The sequence below is a fragment of the Delphinapterus leucas genome, chromosome X (genome assembly GCF_059928025.1).
Source record: "Delphinapterus leucas isolate spDelLeu-1000000601 "Yukka" chromosome X, BTC_Dleu_Yukka2, whole genome shotgun sequence".
Taxonomy (NCBI): Eukaryota; Metazoa; Chordata; class Mammalia; order Artiodactyla; family Monodontidae; genus Delphinapterus; species Delphinapterus leucas.
Window position 1 is genome coordinate 133164793 of NC_143150.1, and position 18505 is coordinate 133183297.

Below are 18505 nucleotides of genomic sequence, written 5' to 3' on the forward strand. Positions count from 1 at the left end.
TGAGTGGCCCAAGGTTACTTTTAACATCCTCAGTGGTCTCTTGCAAGATGGGATACGTTTCCCTGCGTCAGGCCCTGCCCTCTGGTTCCTGGCGGGACTTGGCTACGTGGAGCCTGGCATCCTCAGCCCATTAACTCTCCCCGGCGGCTGAACTGTGTGGTTGACAGGTATTGATCAGCTTTCCCTGGGGTGATCCAATGATGCTGAGTGAAGCCGACATTTTGTGGTTGCCATGGAGCTTGGAAGGCTCTACTGCGCCCCATGCTGATGGCAGAAGACAAGAGACACCCAGACACGCACATAGGAAAGCGTTTGAGAGATAGGTCATAAAAACTCCCCATTTCTATTTAGACGGAGAGATTACTGTAAGACTGTCTCAGACGGCTCAGGTTCGGGTGTCCATTTAGAAGACCGAAGAGTATTCTAAATTCTCTGTGTTCCTTGAGAAATGCCTTGGGTGTTGGGGAAAGAGGAGGCAACCACGTGTCCACAGGAATATTCTGCAGTTTTCCTGTGGTCAGAAAGCTAGAAAATAGAACACAAAGTCGACTCACCCACGCGTACTTGCTTTCCTGGACTTGGAACGGGCCATCAAAATCCATCGACCATAATCCATGGAGTAGAACGGACGAACCAGGCTGACTTTTGGAGACTGTCTGCCTAGGTTAAAGGATTCCTGTGTCCCCAGATGACTAATGACCCCAGCAGATGGATCATCATGCAATTCCCACAGTGATGAGAAAAATACTGGTTAAGATGGAGTGATACAAACCTCTAGGGAGGTGTCCACGAGATTCAGAGGTTACGCTAATTGGAACAAAGAAGGATGGACATGTTTACGTGGGGACTCGGGACTTGGAAGAGTTATCGTGTGCACTTGTCACGTGCTCAGGGGACAAAAGGACTGTCTACACAAGGGGGCGTCCTGACAGTGTAGACAACTATGGGATTGGAGGAAGAGTTGCCATATAAATTGGGTCCCTACGTGACTCTTTGGCCGTCTCCCAGTTTGGGAATCAGACTATAAAGTTTGAAATACTTTTCCAAAATCATTTAAAACTGTCTGGCTAGAGGCATGGCTGACAAAAAATCTGGATTTCTAGCTGGGACAGAACCTCATGACATGTCAACAATCGATGGTGTCATCTTAGTGTTTATGTCCAGAGCTTAAAAATCTCAAACAAGGACAGAAATTCGAATGATTCCATGGTAAAAGACCTTTACCTCACTGATTTCATCTCCTGCTGGCTGGAGTCTGCCATTTAATAAAATAACTAAAAAAAGACCTGAGAGTGGATACCTCATATATATATATATTTGCACTCAGCTCTCTGTTGTCCGCATTAGACAAACCTGAGGGTCCATGGTGTGATCGCAGCACGATTCCGAAAACCCAAGAAGGAACCTCTAATTCTGTGTCTGCCACAGTTTGGGAATCCTATCCCCTTTTGCAGATTCTACCAGCACAAGCGTGTCGCATGCTCTTTGTTCTTCATCGCGAAAGGCCCTGGTATCTTAGCTCCTACGGTATTTTCTAAAGTAATGCAGCACGTTGATCCACACCCCGCCCGCTAAGCCTTATTCTCATGCAGTTTTCCATCCAGCCACGTCCTTCCGTTCCTCCTCCTGCAACCCACTGCCACCGCTTATTGTGCGATCAGCAGATTTCCCCAAAAGCTAAAAGAAGCCTTTGCAGACTGAGGAGAAACCCGTGAGGACTGAGGGACAGGGGGCTCTTTGTCAGATCTGCGGCAGCTCCAAGCAAGCTCATCCTCTACCACGCGCTTCTGTGTAAGAAGCTCCTGTGTGTGGGCACTCCCGTCACAGACTGTGGCTTTGTCGTAGGACGGGACTCAGGACACGGCTGGAACAGAGTGTCTTACTCTTTAAGAATAATACCACACCCAGAGCGTAAAACGTAAGACCTTCCTTGGAAATTCACCCCACAACCTAATAAATTTTTTTATTAATTTATATTGGAGTGTAGTTGATTTACGATGTTGTGTTAGTTTCTGCTGTACGGCAAAGTGAATCAGTTATACGTACATCCACTCTTTTTTAGAGTCTTTTCCCATATAGGCCATTACAGAGTACTGAGTAGAGTTCCCTGTGCTACACACTAGGTCCTTATTAGTTATCTATTTTATATATACTAGTGTGTATATGTCAACCCCAATCTCCCAATTTATCCCTTCCCCCCTTACTCCCTGGTAACCATAAGTTTGTTTTCTACATCTGTGATTCTATCTCTGTTTTGTAAATAAATTTAGTTGTAGCATTTTTTTTTAGATTCCACATATAAGTGATACCACATGATTTGTCTTTCTCTGACTTCACTCGGTATGATAATCTGTAGTTGCATCCATGTTGCTGCAAATGGCATTATTTCATTCTTTTTTATGGCTGAGTAATATTCCATTGTATTTATGTAGCACATCTTCTTTATCCATTCTTCACTTGATGGACACTTAGGTTGCTTCCATGTCTTGGCTATTGTAAATAGTACTGCTGTGAATATTGGGGTGCGTGTGTCTTTTCGAATTATGGTTCTCTCCAGATACATGCCCGGAGTGGGATTGCTGGGTCATATGGTATTTTTAGTTTTTTAAGGAACCTCCATACTGTTTTCCATAGTGGCTGCACCAATTTACATTCCTACCAACAGTGTAGGAGGGTTCCCTTTTCTCCACACCCTCTCCAGCGTTTATTGTTCGTAGATCTTTTGATGATGGCCACTCTGACGGGTGTCTGGTGATACCTCATTATAGTTTTGATTTGCATTTCTCTAATAATTAGTGATGTTGAGCATCTTTACAGCCATCTCTATATGACCTAATAATTTTAATGGGCCAGAATTTCTTCTTCATCTCTAAACTAAAACCACATGTACAGGGACTTCTGTGGTGGTGCAGTGATTAAGAGTCCGCCTGCCAATGCAGGGGACATGGGTTTGAGCCCTGGTCCGGGAAGATCCCACATGCTGCGGAGCAACTAAGCCCGTGCGCCACAACTACTGAGCCTGCGAGCCACAACTACTGAGCCCGCGTGCCAAAACTACTGAAGCCCGCGCACCTAGAGCCCGTGCTCCGCAACAAGAGAAGCCACCTCAACGAGAAGCCCACGCACCGCAACGAAGAGTAGACCCCGCTCACTGCAGCTAGAGAAAGCCCGCACGCAGCAATGAAGACCCAACGCAGCCATAAATAAATAAATAAATAAATAAGTGTATTTTAAAAAAAAACATATGTACAAGTGCAGCTCTTCATTGAAAACAGTACCCTTTTCTTCACCAAATTTATAGCTCCATTTCTGTGCCATCCAGTCCCAACACAATCCCTTGCTACTTTCCCGTGATGACTTCTAGTCACAAGGATGGATGTATGAACCCGTTTGTGACGTGTTTGCTGCCATTATGTCCTCCGTCATCTTCGGCGTCCAATCCACTGGCTGCCCCATCCTCTCGCAGCTCCCAGTCTGGGCTGCCATGATTCTGCTCCATCTTGGGACCACCTTCTTCCCCTCTGCTTCATGTTCTCTTGATATCTGTCTTCCTGCCGTTTCTCTTTTCTCTCCCCGAAGTGTGGGTCTCAGGCTCTAACTTTGCTAACAATACCCTGCCAACCATAGTTAATGGAGCCAAGATGCAGCCATCAGCCACAGCAGCTCAGAATTCATTGACATATATGTGGTGCCCTTGACTTTCTGTTGCTCCTCCATGGGACCCGAGGCCATGGGAAGACTTCTGGCTTTGGTCCATTCACATGCAACCATGTCTGATCTAAACAAACAACACTGTTTTAAATTTCTTCATCCAACTCTTTTTCCCAGTGAGTTCTTCTAGCACAGCTTTGGTGGATCCTTTCTCCGACTTATATCTGAGTTCAATTGCACAGATGCACACCACACGTCTAAAGCTATTTCAAAATTAGCGGATGGGGCCACCTAAGGGTTTTAGTTTCCAGATGGCCACGCCAGAGATGACTCATGCTTACTCCTGTCATTTTTCCCGGAAGGGCAAAGTAACAGAAATGAATATTTCTATGCCTATACTTGTTCAGGACAGTAAGTTCCTCTGGAGAAAAACCAATACTTGTTGAAGGAAAGCTAAAGGAGAGAAAGAGACCTTATTCTGTTCAGTTTCTGTTAATTGATTCCCAAGGAACCATGGCATGACACACAACAAATGAGTTTAGGGGGATGAAGCTGCACTGAAAATCACTTAGGAGGCTCAAACCAGACCAATTTGTTACGAGGCCACTTAGAGGCTGTCTCACAAGGAGGTTCGATCATCACTTCTCCTAGATTTTAGGCCACCGAGAATGCTCCACTGCCCAAAGGAAATCATCAGGCAGAAGACTATCTTTCAGGGATAAAGGAGAGGGAAACAGTCATTTTGGGTCAGATTGTTTTCTCAGGAGCCTAAGTGTAGGCTCTGATGCCTCCCCACAGGGGATTCAGATTCTCGTGGATGATGGCGGTGGTGCTGCTGATGGTGATCGTGTGATAATGGATGATGGTGACGTGATAATGGCAGTGATGATGAGAGGCTTATATCACTTAGAAAATAAGATCGTGCACACTTTAGTTTTGGGTTATCATGCAAGGTCTGCTTTTTTTTGGTCTTATTAAACATGGCTTAAGGCAAATCTCAGAAATCCATCTTACGTACTATGTGAAATGACCAAGGCTCATCCCAGAGTTTCTGCTCAGGATTTTGTCAGGGAGGATGGAGCAAAGGAATTAGTCATTTATCCATTCATTGCTTTGACCTATGAGTAGCGCAAACATTCGGGATATCAGTACTGCATGAGAAAGCAGGGATATAAAAATATAGGAGCTAGCAAGATGATGGAGATCATGCAGTAGTGTTTGCTGAATGAATAAATGATGCCCGTGAGCTCTTGGAAAAAGTTGGCCTGGCTAACACCTGTGAGGTCTACCTTTTAACCTACGATATGACTGTGCTTCTTTCATAGGTACGGGGCTCTTTCCTGGTAACACGCACACACATTTCAGAAGAGCTTGGATCAGATATCGTCCATGTTTGAACCAGAGCGTCAGGGCAAACTCTGTTTTCCTGACACTGTGTCCCAAACTGAAGGCAACACTCGGCACAGTGGAGGACTGGCAGCTGTCTGTGAGGGATTTCTCCTTCTGCTGTCAAACCACAGAAGCTCCTGGCTTGGGGCTGACAAGAGGGGTCCTCATTTGGAAGGCTTTCCTTAATCTCTTGTTCCTGACCCACAAGCACGGCAGACTCCCATGTCTTACATGAGCTTCTTCTAACCTTGTGTTACCTACACATGCGTCCCCATTTATATCAGCCCTTTTCTTTGGCTGCTTTTAAAAATAGTGCATTCTGGCAGCTCCCAGTTCCCTGCTTCACCTTCAGTCTTCCTTTTTTCCCCAACTATTTCATCTTAGTAATAGTGCTTGTGTTAATTTTATATGTCGACTTGACTTGGCCATGGCGCCCAGATATGTGGTCAGACATTATTCTGGGGGTTTCCGTGGGGGTGTTTATGGATGAAATTAACGTTTAAATTGTTGGACTTTGAGTAAAGCAGATTGTGCTCCATAGTGTGGGTGGGCCTTGCCAAATCAGTTGAAGGTGTGACTAGAACAAAAGACTGACCTCCCCAGAGAAAGATGGCATTTTGCAGCAGAAGTCCTCTGGACTGGGGCTACAACATCATCTCTTTCCTGTGTCTCCAGCCTGCTGGTCTACCCTGCAGATTTTGGACTTGCCAGCCTCTATAATTGCATGTAATTGCATGAATCAATTCCTTAAAACAAATATCTCCCCTTCTTTCTCCCTCTCTGCACACACACACACACACACACACACACACACACACACACACCCTATTAGTTCTGTTTCTCTGGAGAAGCTTACTACAAAAATTCCAGCATGAATATTAAAATATCTCACCTACACAATCTAATTGCTCTGTCATGCTGCCTTTTTTTTTTAATGTGTAGCTTCAGCGTTCATTGATAATGATGCTTATGAAGATAGGTTTTTAAAAACATCTTTATTGGAGTATAATTGCTTTACAGTGGTGTGTTAGTTTCTGCTGTATAACAAAGTGAATCAGCTATACATATACATATGTCTCCATATCTCTTTCCTCTTGCGTCTCCCTTCCTCCCACCCTCCCTATCCCACCCCTCTAGGTGGTCACAAAGCACCCAGCTGATCTCCCTGTGCTATGCGGCTGCTTCCCACTAGCTATCTATTTTACGTTTGGTCGTGTATATATGTCCGTGCCACTCTCTCACTGTGTCCCAGCTTACCCTTCCCCCTCCCCGTATCCTCAAGTCCATTCTCTAGTAGGTCTGCATCTTTATTCCTGTCTTGCCCCTAGATTCTTCATGACCTTTTCTTTTTAGATTGCATATATATGTGTTAGCATACGGTTTTTGTTTTTCCCTTTCTGACGTACTTCACTCTGTATGACAGACTCTAGGTCTATCCACCTCACTACAAATAATTCAATTACGTTTCCTTTTATGGCTGAGTAATATTCCATTGTATATACGTGCCACATCTTTATCCATTCATCTGTCGATGGTCACTTAGGTTGCTTCCACGTCCTGGCTATTGTAAATAGAGCTGCAGTGAACATTTTGGTACGTGACTCTTTTTGAATTATGGTTTTCTCAGGGTATATGCCCAGTAGTGGGATTGCTGGCTCATAGGGTAGCTCTATTTTTAGTTTTTTAAGGAGCCTCCATACTGTTCTCCATAGTGGCTGTATCAATTTACATTCCCACCAACAATGCAAGAGGGTTCCCTTTTCTCCACACCCTCTCCAGCATTTATTGTTTGTAGGTTGTTTGATGATGGCCATTCTGACCGGTGTGAGGTGATATCTCATTGTAGTTTTGATTTGCATTTCTCTAATGATTAGTTAGTAATGGTGAGCATTCTTTCGTGTGTTTTTTGGCAGTCTGTATATCTTCTTTGGAGAAATGTCTATTTAGGTCTTCTGCCCATTTTTGGATTGGGTTGTTTGTTTTTTTGATATTGAGCTGCATGAGCTGATTGTATATTTTGGAGATTTTTCCGTTGTCAGTTGCTTCATTTGCAAATATTTTCTCCCATTCTGAGGGTTGTCTTTTGGTCTTGTTTATGGTTTCCTTTGCTGTGCAAAAGCTTTTAAGTTTCATTAGGTCCCATTTGTTTATTTTTGTTTTTATTTCCATTTCTCTAGGAGGTGAGTCAAAAAGGATCTTGCTGTGATTTATGTCATAGAGTGTTCTGCCTAAGTTTTCCTCTAACAGTTCGATAGTCTCTGGCCTTACATTTAGTTCTCTAATCCATGTTGAGTTTATTTTTGTGTATGGTCTTAGTGACTGTTCTAATTTCATTCTTTTGCATGTAGCTGTCCAGTTTTCCCAGCACCACTTATTGAAGAGGCTGTCTTTTCTCCAGTGTATATTCTTGCCTCCTTTATCAAAGGTAAGATGACCATATGTGCGTGGGTTTATCTCTGGCTTTCTATCCTGTTCCAATGATCTATATTTCTGTTTTGTGCCAGTACCATGCTGTCTTGGTGACTGTAGCTTTGTAGTATAGTCTTAAGTCAGGGAGCCTGATTTCTCCAGCTCCGTTTTTCTTTCTCAAGATTGCTTTGGCTATTCGAGGTCTTTTTTTTTTTTTTAAAGAATTTTTCTTTTTATAAGCAGATATTCATTTTTTAATTATTATTTATGTTTGGCTGTGTTGGGTCTTCGTTTCTGTATGGGGGTCTTCTCCAGTTGCGGCAAGTGGGGGCCACTCACTAGCGTGGCCTTTCTTGTTGCGGAGCACAGGCTCCAGATGCGCAGGCTCAGTAGTTGTGGCTCACGGGCCTAGTTGCTCCATGGCATGTGGCATCTTCCCAGACCAGGGCTCGAACCCGTGTCCCCTGCATCGGCAGGTTGATTCTCAAACCACTGTGCCACTGGGGAAGCCCCTATTCGGGGTCTTTTGTGTGTCCATACAAATTGTGAAATTTTTTGTTCTAGTTCTGTGAAAAATGCCAGTGGTAGTTTGATAGGGATTGCATTGAATCTGTAGATCGCTTTGGGTAGTAGAGTCATTTTCACAATGTTGATGTGCAAATGCGTTTGTAATTACAGTGTTCTAATACTTAATTTAATATTCATTCATGAAAATTTTATGTATTGCTTTCCACTTTAGTTTTGATGGCAGCCTGGTGTTTTATCAAATGAGAAAGTGCATTTTATCTGACCTTCTATAAGATGGTGCTGAGGTAGCCATCTTTGTGCTTCCCTCCTCCTCACATTTGTATTATTTACTTAGAATAAACTCCAATTAACAGGACTTCTTGGTCACACTGTATGGACGTTTTGCATTTTTTTGATACCCAACTCTCTTTGTCTCTTTCTTTTCTGCCCCTAAGACCCAGCCTTTGGAAGTAGTGTTGCCCGATCAAATTACAAGACACTAGTTAAACTTGACTTTTTTATAAATAACATTTTTTAGTGTAAATATATACCAAATATTGCACGATAAACAACACGTAGTAGTTTAGTATATATATATCCCATGCAATATTTGAGACAAGTAGTTTATTTAGTACAAGTGTGTCCTATACAATATTTTAGACACATCTTTTATTTAGTATATGTATGTCCCATGCTGTAGTTGGGACATACTTATACTGAAGAACACATATTTGTTGTTTATCTGAAACTCAAATTTAACTATGTGTCCTGTGTGTTGATTTGCTAAAGCCAGCAACCCTGTTTGAAACATTTGTCTAGGACTTAGAGCCAGGCCGATGAAGCCCTTAGAGTCAGAATACTCCTTGTTTTCAGTATTTTACAGTCTGACTTCTGATGGGGGCACTGAAGTGAGTGAAATTGTGTCTCAAGTGCTAACATTTTTTGAGCACCACTGGGAAACCATTGGAGAACCATAGACCAATAACTGGGCAACATTTATTGAGTGTGGGTGGGTGTCAAGGTAGGAAAGAACCAACCAAGATTGCTTAGCTTTAAAAAAGAAGTATTTAGGTTTGGTGAGCGCTGTGTTAGGTATTTGTGGCCTAACCACTAGGTTCGGATAGCACAAACCTAGTTTTCTATGGTAGGTCCTGCTAATCACCCCCAGACTAGGACAGGGGAAGCAAGGTTTCCGGGTATATTTAAGGAAGACACTGTCAGGTGCAGACTCTGCATTTGCATGAGTCTGACAGAGAGCACATCCTCCAGTGTTGCATCCTGGGTGCCTTGCTTGCCTTAATTTTGCTCAGTCTTGCTGCACATCCACCAGAGATGAGAAATACAACAAAAGATCCCTATCTCAGACCATAAACGCAACCCGCACATTTCTTGTCTCACTGAAACCCTTGAATGGCGGCACTATTGCCATAGTAATCTCATTTTTGTCTGTAGACTGCAAGCTCCTTCAGAAAGAAGGATCTTTTCCAAAGAAGTGACGGGAAATGAAACTCCGGATTCATCCACTTTTACACATTTTCGCCATCACTTCCTATTATTTTTCCAAAGCTTTAACTGGGAAGATGTCAGTCTACATGATCAGATAGATTGATGTGAAAACCACTGTAGGAAGAGAAATTCCTCCCCACCTAAGAAGATACTTCTGCTAACAAATGATTTATTCAACAGAGATGTTGAATGTCCTTTAAAATTAAGTTTTCCAAGAAGGAAGTTGGACATTTTTCACCTGCCCGGTCATGACTGCCCTGGGTGATTAAAAGCGATTCGAGGAATGTGCAAAATGGCTCTCATGAATTTCCCCCTGACAGGTGTTGAGACACGCAGCTGGGCGTTCATTTGTCTGAACATTGCTGTGGAGGCTCTTGTGTTCCCTGGACGCATAGGAATGTGAGCTGTGTAAAGCACACATTGTGAAGGGAGGTTGGACCTTCAGATTGTATCTCCGGAGTTTAAAAAAAAAAAAAAAAAGGCATTGTAGATTTTAAAATAATAAGAATAGTTGAGCCACGGTCACGCCACGTATGAAGGTAGAACAGTGATGTTGATCTCTCATTGCTCGTCATCCTTTAAATAACTAACCTGAGAGTGCGGCAGCAGAGGAAATATTCCGAAGAGAACATTTCATCACAAGAAGAAAGTCTGTGGAGAGAGAACCTGTCACGCAGAACCTGTCTGATCTGAACAGTAGAATCTCAGCATTCATTTTTGAGGTCCCGTCCTTTGCAACCACAATTTCCTCTTTATCATAGACAGCAGTGTGTCCATTGTGCCTTGTCGCCCTTCCACTGAGTGACTTTTAGCATTGATTGGCAGCCTGCTGCCAATCTGAAAGAAAATAAAGTGTGCTGGGTTTCACAAGTCAATTGTTAAGTCAACGATGGGTGGGAAATGTCCCCCGTGGTTTCCAGGAGCTCGCGCGTGCGTGCATGTGTGTGTGTATATGCACGCACACACCAGGTACATCAGATGGCTAGTGACTGGGGTGCCTGCTCAGGGTTCTGGGGGATGCCACCTGCTGCAGATTCCTGCTGGCATTTCACTTGCAGTGTCCACTATATCACTTAAGACATCCTCCAGATTTCGTTCCCAAACATCCCAGCAGAGCCTGCACCAAGATGAACCCATGTGGTCATAAAGAATCACCATTTATCTGACCTGTGAGAGTATCAATTTATCAACGCTTAACACATTCGTATTATTAAATATGACATTACTTGTATAAAATGTATCCATTTAAAAAGTTACCTTTACTTTTTTCCCGTGGTCAATTTCCCTTGACAAGCACTGATTTCAGATGTGTTTCCTCATGTTATCCCAGACCTTATACAAAACATGAGTAATATCGTTTTATACATTCAATATTTGTATAGATTTGCCTTCACATTTACCATTTTTTGATGTCTTTATTTCTTTTGACATTCTTGCACCTTCCAACATGGGTTAGTGCTGGCTTTCTTTTTTAATTTTAAAAAACTTTTATTGAGATATAATTGACATAAAACATTGTATAAGTTTAAGATATGCAACATGTGGATTTGATACATTGATGTGTTGCAATATGATTGCCACTGTACTAACACCTCTGTCATATAATTATGTCTTTTTTGTTGTGGGAACAATTAAGATCTAATCTGTTAGCAACTTTGTAGTTTACAAGATTGATGTCTATAATCAGTATGCTGTGCATTAAATCTCCAGGACTTATTTATCTACTGGTTGCAAGCTTGTACCCTTAAACAACATCTCCCAATCCCCTACTCCCAAGCCCCTGATCACCACCATTCCACTCTCTGCTTTTACAAGTCTGAGGTTTTTAGATTCCACATATAAGCTATACCATACAGTATTGGTCTTTGTGTAACCTGACATCTCATTTAGCATAATGTCCTCAAGGTCCATCACGTTGTTGCAAATGGTAGGACTTCCTTCTTCCTCATGGCTGAATAATATTCCTGTGTGTGTGTGTGTGTGTGTGTGCGCGCGCGCGTGTGTGTGCACGAGTGATATTTTTATCCGTTACTTTGATTTATCTGTTGAAGACATTTAGGTTCTTTCAATATCTTGGCTATTGTGAATAATTCTGCAGTAAACATGGGAGTGTAGTTATCTCTTTGATATCCTATTTTTATTCCCTTGGGATATACCAAGGAATGGAATTTGTGGATCATATGGTAGTTCTATTTTTTTAAATAAATTTATTTATTTTATTTATTTACGTTTGGCTGCATTGGGTCTTCATTGTTGCGCACGGGCTTTCTCTAGTTCCAGCCAGCGGGGTCTACTCTTCGTTGTGGTGCGCGGGCTTCTCATGGCAGTGGCTCCTCTTGTTGTGGAGCACGGGCTCTAGGCACATGGGCTTCAGTAGTTGTGGTGCACGGGCTCCGTAGTTGTGGATCGTGGTCTCTAGAGCGCAGGCTCAGTAGTTGTGGCACAGGGGCTTAGTGGCTCTGCGGTATGTGGGATCTTCCTGGACTAGGGCTCGAGCCCATGTCCCCTGCATTGGCAGGCGGATTCTTAACCACTGTGCCACCAGGGAAGTTCCAGTAATTCTAGTTTTAATTTTGGGGAGAACCTCCATACTGTTTTTCATAGTGGCTGAACAAATTTACACTCTTACCAACTGTGCACAGGACTCCTTTTTCTCCACAGGACTCAGTTTTTCTCCACATCTTCACCAACACTTGTCATCTCTTGTCTTCTTGATGATAGCCATTCGAACAGGGGTGAGGTGTTATATTATTGTAGTTTAAATTTTCATTTCCCTAGTAAATATCATATAATAATGCATATATGTGGAATCTAGAAAATGGTATAGATGATCTTATTTGCAAAGCAGAAATAGAGACACAGGCGTAGAGAACAAATGTATGGATACCAAGGGGGAAAGGGGTGGGATGGGAGGAATTGGGAGACTGGGATTGACACATATACATTGTTGATACTATGTATAAAATGGACAACTGATGGGAACATACTGTATAGCACAGGGAACTAATGCACCTGATAACCTAAATGGGAGGGAAGTCCAAAAGGGAGGGGATATCTGTATGTGTATGGCTGATTCATTTTGCTGTGCAGTGGAGGCTAACACAACATTGTAAAGCAACCATACTCCAATAAAAATTAGTATAAAAAAAAGAAAAGAAAAATCTGGAAATAGATGCTGCATCTACTCCTGCTCTCAATACATACATATCCTTTCTCTTAACTTCTATATCTTTGGTTAAATAAGTCGGAAACTGGTAGCTTGTATATAATCATATTATGTTCAATAATAAGTGTCTTCAATAAAAAAAATTTTTGCATTTCCCTGATGATTACTGATGTTGAGTACCTTTTCATGTACCTGTTGGCCATTTGATGTCTTCTTTGAAAATGTGTCTATTCAGTTCCTCTTCCCATTTTTAATTGGATTTGGGGGGGGGGTGTTGAGTAGTACAAGTTTATTATATTTTTTGGATATTGATTCCTTGCTCCATACATGGTTTGCAAAAATTTTCTCCCATTCTATAAGTTACCTTTTCATTTTTTTGGATTCTTTTGCTATGTATAAACTTTTTACTTTGATATAGTGTAATTTGTTTATTTTTGCTTTTGTTGTTTGCTTTTAATGTTATATCTTAAAAAAATTATTGCCCAGACCTACGCCAAGGAGCTTCTTTCCTAAGTTTTCTTTAGGAGTTTTATGGTATTAGGTCTTATGTTTAAGTCTTTGATTCATTTCAAGTTAATTTTTGAGGGTGGTGTAAAATAGGGATCCAATTTCATTTTTCTACATGTGGTCATCCCATTTTCCCGTCACAGTTTGTTGAAGAGACTCTCCTTTCCCCATTGAGTGTTATTGGCTCCCTTGTTAAATATTAGTTGACCGTAAATGTGGGGAGTTATTTCTGGGCTCGGTTTTAATTCCATTGGTCTTTGTGTTTATTTTTATGCCACTGCCATATTGTTTTGATCATCATAGCTTTGTAGTATAGTTTGAAATCAGGTCGTGTGATACTTCTGGCTTTGTTCTTCTTCCTCATGATTGCTTTGGCTATGAGGGGTCTTTTGTGATGCCATACAAGTTTTAGGACTACTTGTTCTATTTATGTGAAAAATGCCTTTGGGATTTTGATGAGGATGGCTTTGCATCTATAGATTGCTTTGGGTAGTATGGACATTTTTTTTTTTTCCAGTACGTGGGCCTCTCACTGTTGTGGCCTCTCCCGTTGTGGAGCACAGACTCCGGACGCGCAGGCTCAGCAGCCATGGTTCATGGGCCTAGCCGCTCTGCGGCATGTGCGATGTTCCCGGACCGGGGCACGAACCCGCGTCCCCTGCATCGGCAGGTGGACTCTCAACCACTGCACCACCACCAGGGAAGCCCAGTATGGACATTTTAACAATAGTATTTCTTTTGATCCATGAATACATGTTATGTTTACATTTGTCTTTCTTCCTCAGTTTCTTTCATCAGAGATTTGTCTTCATTGTACAGATTTTTAATTCCTTAAGTAAATATATTTCTAAGTATTCTATTATTTTTATGCTGTTGTGAATGTGATGCTCTTTGTAATTTCTTTTCAGATTTTTCATTGTTAGTGTATAGAAACACAAGATTTCTGTATGGTAATTTTGTATATTGAAACTGTACTGAATTCATTAATTCCAACAGTTTCATGATTGAATCTTTAGGATTTTCTATATGTCAGATTATATCATCTGTAAATAACAACATTTTACTTCTTCCTTTTCAATTTGGATGCTTTTTATTTTTTTGTCTTGCCTAGTAACTCTAGCCAGGACTTCCAGTACTGTGTTGAATAGGAGTGGTGAGAGAGTGCACCTTAATGCACAGGCTTTAAAATCTCCTTCAGTGGTGGTCTACTCGTGGAAATGTTCGGAGGCTATTGTTTTTGCAGCTGTATTTATTTCAGCCCCATTTTGGAAAGATATTTTCTCTGGGATCTATTTCCTTTCAATGCTTTAATTCTTTTACTCCACTCTCTCCTGGCAGACTGGCTTCCATTGCTTGATCAGAGTCAGGTGTAAGTCCCACCATCAAGCCTTTGAAAATATGCCACCTTTTGTTGTCTGGCTGCTTTTAAGCTTATCTCTTTGTCTTTGGTATACTCTGGAATGCCTTGTGATGTATGTGTGTACATGTGTTTAATTTTATTCTTTTGGGGATTACTTTGATTTCCTATACGTGTGGGTTACTGTCTTTCTGGTTGATTTTCAATCATCATCTCTTCATGTATTCCTGTCCCCTGTCTTTCTGGAACTCTTAACGTTTGTTAGCTCTTCTTCTTGTGTCTTCAGTATTTTTCTAACATCTCTTTCACATTTTTCATTTCTGTGTCTCTCTGTGCTGGCCTCTGGAAAGTGTAGCCTTCCAATTCACTGATTCTCTTTTCAGTTCTTTCTTACCTACTTTTAACTCCATCCACTGAGTTTTAAATTTCAGTGTTTGTATCTTGCATTTCTAGAAGTTCTGTTGGGTCTTTTTCAAATCAAGCTTGCTTTTATTTCTTTGTGTAGGTTGTGCTTCCATCTGTATCTGATCATCTAAACCCGAAATCTTTGTTGCTCTGTTTGTTCTGTGTCTCATGCCTGTTGAGAATTGCTCAAGGAGACTTAAGTCCTTATGGGCTTTGTAATCTTTACATTTCACACAGTCTTCTCCCTTGTCCCTGGATGAGGGCACGTTCCTCCAGAGAAGATGTGTGTTTGCATCTTCTGGGGGTCTCTGTGGGCCAAAAGTATGATGTAATCATGCTGTTCATTCTGATAGTTGGAATCCTTGCTGTTACAGTTCAGATGTCATCACTGTGCCTAGAAACACTGTCAGTTAGGACCATTTTAAACCAAATTCAAGTTCAGAACTGGAGGGAATACCACCTAAGTGATGTGAATTTATCCTGCTAATCTGTATGAGGGCAGATTCTCGGTTACAGATTTTCAAGAAATTCCCTTTGCCTTATTAACTAAGTGCCAATGCATGACTTCTAGAGGGTGGAAGCTGTGTTTGCATGTTGTGGACTCTTATACTGAGAATGTCATTGCTGGTTCTCAAACGCATAAATGCATGTCTTCTTTACATTCTAAATAATGATTAAGGACCCCAAACAGCTTCTGTCTGGGTGACTTATATAAATTGATACTTACCATATTAGCAACGAAAACTCAGAAGATTGGTACACATCTATTGATGGATACATTTAAAAATAATGATAATAAATCCATTACATGTTAACACAAATAATTTATTCTTATTGTATGAAGAATATCTTATATTCTTATTATATAAAGAATATAGTCTTATGAGTATATTATATTCTTATAAACTATATATGTTATATGTAATATATTCTCACTAGTGGGAGAATATGAGTGATAAGAATGGCATTGTTTTACATTTTTGCAAGTCACTTTAATGTCTGGCATTCTAGAAAACAACCAGATTCTTATATCTGCTTCTGTATTCAATCTGTTGTGTTATCACCCATCACATAGCCTCCAGAAAAGTCCACTGGACTCTTAAAAGAGAGCGAGGGTGAAAAAGACAAATATCGTCTCAGTATCATTAGGAAAAGAGTTTTGACTCAGGGTACCCATCCCCAAGGTTCCCTGTACCACACTTTGAGAACAACTAGTGTAGCGCTTTGGAGTCACAACTTTGTGGAGGAAAATGTCTCATTAGACTCCCGACTTTGACAAGGACATAAAAAGCATTGTCTTCTGTTCCTAGAGATGTGAGAGGACATCAAAAACATGGTCTATGTTGGACCAGTTCAGTGACTGTTTTCTGGGAAGAGGTGGCTTCAGGGCTCTGCCTGTCTGTCTCCCTCAAGATTATGGCCTGATGGTTCTGTTATCCCATCTGTCTTGAGATGCTTCTAATAAGATGCTTTATGGGAATTCCCTGGCAGTCCAGTGGTTAGGGCTCCATGCTTTCACTGCAGAGGGCCCCGTTTCAATCCCTGGTCAGGAACTAAGATCCCACAAGTTGTGCAGCCAGGAAAAAAAAAAAAAAAAAAGGTGCTTTACAAATATAGTCAGCCAGCGTTCTTCATTTTGTTTCAGCTGGAATGTTGGCTCAAATAAGCTAATCTTCCATGTTACCAGAAATAGCACTCATGTTAAAAGACTTAAGCATGACAGACTAAGATGACGAGAAGAAAATAGGAATATTAAGGATTTAAGTTATATAACAGAAGGAAAGTTTAATGGATGTATAAGAAAATCCATATCCATAAAATATAAATGACATTGTTAACTATTAGCTCAAAAAGAAAACATTAATTTCAAATCGTATAAATAGGATCAACCATATTTGGGGCCATAATGTCATGATGTTAAAATTTGATAACAGAATATTTACAAATACCGTCATCCAACTGGAATTTGTTTTTTATTGAAGTATAGTTGATTTACCATGTTGTGTCAGTCTCTGCAGAGTGACTCAGTTAAGCACATCTATGCATTCTTTTTTATATTCTTTTCCATTATGGTTTATCCCAGGAGATTGGATATAGTTCCCTGTGCTCTACAGTAGGACCTTGTTGTTTATCCATTCTCTATATGTAATAGTTTGCATCTACTAATTCCAAACTCCTAATCCATCCCTCTACCTCCCCCCTGCCCCTTGGCAACCATAAGTCTCTTTTCTGTGAGTCTATTTCTGTTTTGTAGATAAGTTCATTTGTGTCATATTTTAGATTCCACATATAAGTGATATCATATGATACTTGTCTTCCTCTGTTTGACTTACTTAGTATGATAATCTCTAGTTGCATCCACGTTGCTGCAAATGGCATCATTTCATTCTTTTTTATGGCTGAGTAGTATTCCATTGTATATATGTACCACGTCTTCTTTATCCATTCTTCTGTCGATGGACACTTAGGTTGCTTCCATGTCTTGGCTATTGTAAATAGAGCTGCTGCTAGGGGTGCATGTAGCTTTTTGAGTTACAGTTTCCAACTGGAATTTTAAAACTCTCTTTTAAATGTCTTTCTGGAGGAAGAAAGGAAGTTAAAGCAATCGCTTTCAGAACACTGGGGATATGGCTAAAATTACTCTCGGGTGGTAGAGGAAAGGGGATTGACTTTTTTTAGAATGAGTTTACTTTTTAAATAACGAATCAAATGTTAGACTGAGAAGTTGATAAAGAGAAACATCAATCTCAAGAAAGCAAGAAAATGAAATTCTTCAGCTAATAGGGGAGTAATTGAATAAGTAAGAACATGGATCAATATGCATAATATAAAATGCCCCCTTGTTCCCAAAGCCTTCAGGGATCTACATGATTCGGAGACAAGCTACCTCTGGGATCTCCCATTCCACCACTATGTATTTTTCTCCCTTCCTTGATGACACATGGACCTCCTTGCTTTTCTGGGATTGCAGTCCCACCTTAGGGCTTTTACCCGGTCGGGTCTCTTTGCTAGAATTTTCAATGCCCAGGTGGCGATCGCTACCAAGTAGGGGATTTAACTATTGTGTTCACAGCCTTATATCCACCTTCTAGAATATTGCGGAGTCTGAAACGAATGCTTCGTAAATATATTTAATAAGAGGATACAATAAAGCAGAGACCTAGTCTTCTGAAAAAATGTTCAGATAAACCACTAGAAAGCAATATGAAAAGAATGATAAAAGTGTGCCTACCCCCAATTGACCCCAAGACAGTATATTTATCACAAAAATCATCAGTGTGATTGTCAGTGGCTTCTGCAAATACTTTTGAAAAGTAGAATAAAAGGGATGATTCTGGGGAAAATATGCATGACCAGAATTTAGAAAAACAAAGCAAATACCAGTAAATCAGCTTTAACAAAGAAACTGAGTAAGAGCTCTCTCTGCATAAAAATGTTCAAGGTCATAGAATTCTTAACTAAGTTCTCTGAAACCTGCAAGGAATTCTCAAGGTATTTATATTACTCAGAGATTGGGTTAAGAAGGCAAGCTTCTAAATAATTTGGGACAGCTTCCTCAGAATCATTCTAAAATTTGATTTAAAAAGCCTAAGAAAAAGAGACTCCAA

At 40.9% G+C, this 18505-nt stretch overlaps 1 protein-coding gene across 14 annotated transcripts in view; it reads left to right on the forward strand.

Annotated features, from left to right (window-relative positions):
• Positions 1-18505, forward strand: part of DHRSX (dehydrogenase/reductase X-linked) — a 343888-nt gene that overhangs the window by 234341 nt on the left and 91042 nt on the right. The window contains exon 9 of one of the 14 annotated variants that reach the window (XM_089904865.1): positions 7389-7465. The exons of the other annotated variants lie outside the window; for them this stretch is intronic. The gene's annotated coding sequence lies outside the window, so the exon portion shown is untranslated. The remainder of the gene's footprint in view (positions 1-7388; positions 7466-18505) is intronic. 14 annotated transcript variants of the gene reach the window in all.